Consider the following 7,576-nt stretch of genomic DNA (forward strand, 5'->3'; position numbering starts at 1 on the left):
AGTGGTTTCTTTGCAGCAATTCGACCATGAAGGCCTGATTCACGCAGTCTCCTCTGAACAGTTGATGTTGAGATGTGTCTGTTACTTGAACTCGGTGAAGCATTTATTTGGGTTGCAATCTGAGGTACAGTTAACTCTAATGAATTTATCCGCAGCAGCAGAGGTAACTCTGGGTCTTCCTTTCCTGTGGCGGTCTTCATAAGAACCAGTTTCATCATAGCACTTGATGGTTTTTGCAACTGTATTTGAAGAAACTTTAAAAGTTTTGGAAAAATGGCAGATTGACTGACATACATGTCTTAAAGTAATTATTGACTGTCGTTTCTCTCTGCTTATTTGAGCTGTTCTTGCCATAATATGGACTTGGTCTTTTACCAAATAGGGCTATCTTCTGTGTACCACCCCTACCTTATTACAACACACATTAAGAGGGAAAGAAATTGCACAAATGAACTTTTAACAAGGCACACCTGTTAATTGAAATGCGTCCCAGGTGACTACCTCATGAAGCTGGTTGAGAGAATGCCAAGAGTGTGCAAAGCTGTCATCAAGGCAAAGGATGGCTACTTTGAATAATCTCAAATATATTATATATTTTGATTAACACTTTTTTGGGTTACTACATACAGTATGTGTTATTTTATAGTTTTGATGCCTTCACTATTATTCTGCAATGCACAAAATAAAGAAGAAAACATTGAATGAGTAGGTGTGTCCAAACTTTTGACTGATACTGTACATATTGTTTTCAACTATTCCCCATGGGAAACGAACCCACAACCCTGGCGTTGCAAGCACCATGCTCTACCAACTGAGATACATGGGGCAATATGATGTACTGTTTGACTACATTATGATGTTGATGCTTTAGGCCCATAATCGTATCCAGTGGGTATAGCCATGGTGGCGAGCCTTGCGTCACCACTCAGAATACTATACGATGCAAGTGTCTAGGTTTACCATTATGCAATTATTAAGAGGCTGAGGAACAAGGAGCTATTATCTTGCAATCGATGTCCTAGCATTGAATGATTAGGTTAGATTATTAGAGACCAAGGATATATGCTATGTGTATTGTGAATAACATTTACCATTAGACATTTCACCAAATAATAATTCAAGGAATATTACTCAGGAATGTGAGGACTAGTGTTCAAATCAAATCAAATCAAATTGTATTGGTCACATACACAAGGTTAGCAGATCGTTGATGCGAGTGTAGCGAAATGCTTGTGCATCTACTGACCGTGCAGTAATATCTAACAAGTAATCTAACATTTTGACAACAACTACCTGATACACACAAGTGTAAAGGAATGAATAAGAATATGTACATTTAAATATATGGATGAGCGATGGCCGAACAGCATAGGTAAGATGCAGTAGTACATATGAGATGAGTAATGTAGAGTATGTCTAAACATGATATAAAGTGGCATTGTTTAAAGCGACTTGTGATACGTTTATTACATCCAACAGAAATCTTCACTATAAAAATACATAATATCTTAAGTCTCAACAGCATAGAAAATTCATCACTATAATATGCAGTACAAACAATCGGTTCACCAACTCCATGATCAATGTTTAAACCCAGGTTTTATTCTTCCAAGAGAGCCAAATCCCAGTATCTCCCAACATCTAATTAACATAACTTTGCATGGCCCAAAACATTAAAACAAAAAGGCATAAAACCTCACACACATTCTCTAATCTGATCACCACACCTCAATACTATATGGTAAGAGAACACCCCTCTAGCTAATTTTTTAACTATCGGCTGTCCGACGAACAGAAAAACACAGTTTCTCTGTAACAATACATCCATAGCACTTACAGTACAATGAAACATATCAAAATTAATAGCTCTTTATAAACTCTTGAAACAATACAAACATGACAATTTAATTCACACAGGAACATTCATTTAGTGACAGTAACCCCAGAACTTCTGTGAGAATGTCTCATCCTGGAGATTGCCACAGCAAAGGTGAGACTTTCCTATGAGAAGCAAATGTCCAGCCATCCATCCGGACAATACCATTTTGAATCAACATGCCAGGCTGACGCATCTTCATCACTGGGCTTCATCATCGTTCAGATTTGTTCACTCTCTTTTTCCACGACACCACTCCCGACGTGTTTGGAACCTGTTGTGGCCGTCCTGTCCTCTGATCTTATGGACTACTAGCAACGTTGTTGAAAAGCTTTTGTCAAACACATAAACCAAGGAGTGTGTCGGACAGACGAATGCATCTCCAAGCCTTGATTGCAACAGCTAAGACCCCCCCCCATCTCTCTCTCGCTCTTTTTTTCCATTTCTCTCTTCAGTGCTTTACACTTAATTTATTTTCTCTCATTGTGCTGCAACTATTATTGCACTGTAGGACTGATTGACGTTTTAGTTAAAGGGAGTGTGCATTTGAGATGATTGTTTATTATTTTTGATGAACTTTCTAAACTGAATTGACTGATTGATTTTGGGACTATTGTGTATTGGCCTAAGACTTTGGGACATTTGGAGGTATATTTTTGTTTTGGACTACAAACACACACACACATGCGTGCATCCACACACCCTTCACTGTGAATGAATACATTTATTTTTTTACAAATCATCTAATGTTCTTTATTATCTGTTGCCTATATTAAGTTTTCTCTGAGTTGCTCTAATCATTATTGTTGTATGAGATATTATTGGTTGGTTTACCCCTGTGTTCTGACTTGTGTTTATATGGTTTGTCTTGTCCATTCTCTCTACTGGCTATCTGGTAAACAGGCTACACTCTAGACAGTCTCTTCTGCTGATGTGTGTGTGTGTCTGATAGAGGTACTCTCCCTCTTCTACTCTTTGTATATCGGCAGTGTAAATACCTGTGCCCGAACAGCTGTTCCCTAGGGACCTGTGGAGAAAAGCACCCAAGAACACACCACACACACAATGTTGTTGAATCATGTCTTTAATTGGAACCCCAATACTATCTCATTGTGAACACTCTCACTGGAAATTATGACCGGGATTCTTTCATTGTGAAAGGACCCGATGGAGAAAACAGTGTAATGGAGTTGGAGAGCTCTGTCACTTATCCTCAGGTTTCTGGCTCACTTATAGCCTCTCCACCATTACCGGCCCCTTGTCCTCTTCCTGTTGTTACCCTGCCCAGACAGACTGGGAGATTTGTCTCTGAGCTCACTGCACAAATGGAACAACAATGGACACACACCATGAACAGTTTGGCAATGCAGGAGAATGACATTTCTAAACTCAGTGAAAGTGTGGAGGCCCATCAGAAAGAAGTGCATCTGAGATTGGCTCACCTCCCCTGTCAAATGGAGGACAAAAACAACCGCAAACTGTTCAGAGACAGAAATATTTGCAAGATTCTATGAAACAGGATTTTCAAGGGAAAATGCAAAGTTTCAAAACACTCATAGAAACTAACCATCAACTAGTCATGGCCTGTCTTCAGCAGGAACAAAAACAGAGCAGAGGAGTCAGCCTCTCTTGTGAAGGAAACGTGTCACCTGAAATATACTGAACAAAAATATAAGCGCAACATGGAACAATTTCAAAGATGTTACAGTTCATAAGGAAATCAGTCAATTGAAATTGTCACGTTCCTGACCTGTTTTCTCTTGTTTTGTATGTCTTTATTGGTCAGGGCGTGAGTGTTGGGTGGGCAGTCTATGTTTTCTATTTCTATGTTGGGTTTTGTGTTCGGCCTGGTATGATTCTCAATTAGAGACAGGTGTGTATCGTTTGTCTCTGATTGAGAGTCATACTAAGGCAGCCAGGGTTTCACTGGTGTTTTGTGGGTGTTTGTTTCCTGTGTTAGCGTTTGGGCCACACAGGACTGTTGCAGGTTAGTCACGTTTGTTGTTTTGTTAATTTGTTAGTGTTTGTTGGTTTGTCATTAAAATCATGAATACCTCCTATTCCGCATCTTGGTCCGATCCATGCTCCTCCTCGTCTGAGGAGGAGAACGACATTGACAGCCGTTACAGAAATACATTTATTAAGCAATAATCTATGGATTTCACATGACTGGGAATACAGATATGCATCTGTTGGTCACAGATACCTTAAAAAAAGGAACGGACATGGATCAGAAAACCAGTCAGGATCTGGCGTGACTAGCATTTGCCTCATGCAGCGCAACACATCTCCTTCCCATAGAGTTGATTGTGGCCTGTGGAATGTTGTCCCACTGCTCTTCAATGGCTGTGCAAAGTTGCTGGATATTGTCGGGAACTGGAACACACTGTCGTACACCTTGATCCAGAGCATCCCGCACATGGTCAATGGGTGACATGTCTGGTGAGTATGCAGGCTGTGAAAGAACTGGGACATTTTCAACTTCCAGGAATTATGTACAGATCCTTGCGACATGGGGCCGTGGATGATCATGCTTAAACATGAGGTGATGGCGGCAGATGACTGGCATGACAATCGGCCTCTCAATCTCGTCACGGTATATCCGTGCATTCAAATTTGCATTGATAAAATGCAATTGTGTTCATTGTCCGTAGCTTATGCCTGCACATACGATAACCCCACCGCCACCATGGGGCACTCTGTTCACAATGTTGACATCCAGAAACCGCTTGCCCACACGACGCCATACACATGGTCTGCGGTTGTGAGGCCAGTTGGACGTACTGGCAAATTCTCTAACATGACGTTGGAGGCAGCTTATGGTAGAGAAATGAACATTCAATTCTCTGGAAACTGCTCTGGTGGACATTCCTGCTGTCAGCATGCCAATTGCACGCTCCCTCAAAACTTGAAACATCTATAGCATTGTGCTGTGTGGAAAAACTGCACATTTTAGAGTGGCCTTTTATTGTCCCCAACAAAAGGTGCACCTGTGTAATGATGCTGTTTAATCCGCTTCTTGATATGCCACACCTGTCAGGTGGATGGATTATCTTGGCAAAGGAGAAATGCTCACTAACAGGGATGTAAACAAAGTTTGTGCACAAAATTTGAGAGAAGTAAGCAGGACTTTACCTTCTCCTATCGAGTTCTATGTAGGAGATGGAAGGCAGAGATTATGGTGATGGAGATGGTGAAACTCCTTCTCAAGAACATTGTTCCCCGCCTTGCTAGCCAACATTGCGAATGTGTGCAGACTGTAGAGGATCTGGTGTGACTTGGGACCAGTTTGAGAAGATACCCTTATCCTGGTATTCCAACAATTATTATGTGGCTAACCCGCATCAGCAGTTTGTGCTGTAAGGGCCATCATCCTCCAAGTTCCAGCTCTCTCTATGTCCAGCGTCAGGAGGCAGAAAAAGGTCAGAAAGGACGGAAGTTAGAAAGTCAAGACAAGCGTGGTGCCTTCCATTCAGTAGGGTTGACGTCAATGCCATCCATGAAGCCTTCAGATAACTTCACCTCATATCTACTGCCATTTACTTTATGTTTATTCTTGTCTTTTATTATTTCTTATTGTTGTTGCATTGTCGTGAAGGAACCTGCATGTAAGCATTTCATTGAACGATGTATACCATGTGTGTCCCGTACATGTGACTAATAAAACTTGAAACTTTTACTGGAAATGTATTCCTATTCCTCAACAACTGCTGTTTCCCCAGACTATTCGGAACTGGAACGGGAAGACCATAATGGACACAGGAGAAACTTGCACCCTGATGCAGCAGCCTATCTGGAGAAAGACGGACTCAACACATGAGAAGGTTCGAATCTGGGAGGAAGGACCATTGTACTTAACCAATGGAGACCTGACAAATCCCTTGAGTTGGACTGATATGGAGATAAAGCTGCATGATGAGATAATCACCCTTTCTTTGGCTATTCTTCCAGATCTAGGACTTATGTTTGCTATGATCCATGGCCTGAACTTCCGTTTTTTCAGTGGACTGACCATTCCGATTTCCAAACCTTCCTATCGACTGCAATCTGACTCTTCCCTGCCTCATTCATTTTAACCTGGCAATGCACTGATGTTATGCTGGAGTCTGCAAAATCTATCCAGAGTCCCGACAGGGACAAGACAAAGACAAAGACGACAAAGACCAATAGAAAATACAAAGAAAATAAAAAGACAAAAACAAGTTCCAACAGGGAAGGCACCTTTTTAATTGCAAAGATAAAAAATAAATAAATTGCAGCTGCACAGTTTTAAAACAGCCTATCACTTGAATATTGTTGCTTTAAATCAGTGCACGCTCGAGCCCTCTCGCAGTCTTTCTCTCCCTCAACGGCATTCAAATTGCATCCATAATAGATCATCCTGTTCAAGATTGATAGGCCTATACAGGCCTATATACAGATGTCCTAGCATACCTCTGTCAGGTAATACATTCAATGCACTACTAGCCTTATATTTAGCTAATGAATGGTGGGTAATGCATAATAAGCTTCTAATGTATAGCCTCTGTCTCTTGTGCAATACGCACACACCTGTGCTCCTCTGACCTCTCTCCTTAAACTTCCTTAGCTCTTGGAGTCCCATGCAGGAAAAGCTAGACTAGAGTAGCTTGCTATACATCATTTTTTTAGCATTTATTTTACCAATAGATTATTCAAAGAGGGAAGCGAGCTCTTGTTTGCTGAATGTTAAATACAGCAGCCAATAGAATTTGAAAGAGGAGCGTACAAGCGATGGTGGTAGGCTATAGTAGTTATTTATTCAGACCCATAACCATTCAATCTTCATGAAGAGAAGTGAAAGCCTTCTCCATCTAATTCAAGTCCTATATTATTTAAGCATTTCATGAGAATGATGAAGATAAGGATGGTAAAAATTATTTAATGTAACTGTTGAAAGCGAGAAAGGATTTAAGCCACAGTAAAATAAAAATAAATTGGTCACATGCGCCGAAGACAACCGTGAAATGCTTACTTACAAGCCCTTAACCAACAATGCTATTCAAGAAATAGAGTTAAGAAATATTTACTAAATAAACTAAAGTAAAAAAATATAATCAAATCAAAAAGTAACACAATAAATGTACATAGCAATAATGAGGCTAAATACAGGGGGTACCGGCATCAAGTCAATGTGCGGGGGTACAGGTTAGTTGAGGTAATTTGTAAAGTGACTATGCATAGATAATAAACAGCGAGTAGCAGCAGTGTAAAAACAAAAACAAAGGGGGGGGGGGTCTATGAACAGTCTATGACTTGGGTGACTGAATTAATATCCGGCGCCATTATCTAGAGAGAGAAAGAGGAGGTACACTAATAACATTAGGGAAAATATTATGAAATGTATCAGCCTGCTAAATATACAAATAGGCCAAATAGGTTTCAATATTAAACTATGATATAGAAAATTAAAATCGCTAGCCTATACTTGTAACTTTGTAGTCCATATGTGCTGAAAGAATGGCATGTTCTCTTCTCTTATTCTTTTGAGGTTTGTTTTTTCCCTGCTGTTCTTACCACTTTGTGGATTTTTCCTTGTGTCTTGGAGGATATACATTTTTTCTCTTGGAATTACTTTTGACGTTGTGGATTTATATTTTTTGCCTGAAGATCTTTTCCTTTTTTTACTTTATTAAACCACCGTCTCTAGTCTCTAGTACTCTAGTCTGCCTCATCTTCTGG

At 40.2% G+C, this 7,576-nt stretch overlaps 1 long non-coding RNA gene across 1 annotated transcript; it reads left to right on the forward strand.

The window, feature by feature from the left end:
* The first annotated feature begins 3,808 nt into the window (after window positions 1–3,808).
* Window positions 3,809–6,151, forward strand: LOC139568188 (uncharacterized). The gene is made up of 2 exons (XR_011673537.1): window positions 3,809–3,863; window positions 5,599–6,151. It is a non-coding gene; the product is annotated as an uncharacterized lncRNA (long non-coding RNA).
* Window positions 6,152–7,576: the final 1,425 nt, after the last annotated feature.

The sequence above is a fragment of the Salvelinus alpinus genome, chromosome 1 (genome assembly GCF_045679555.1).
Source record: "Salvelinus alpinus chromosome 1, SLU_Salpinus.1, whole genome shotgun sequence".
Lineage (NCBI taxonomy): Eukaryota > Metazoa > Chordata > Actinopteri > Salmoniformes > Salmonidae > Salvelinus > Salvelinus alpinus.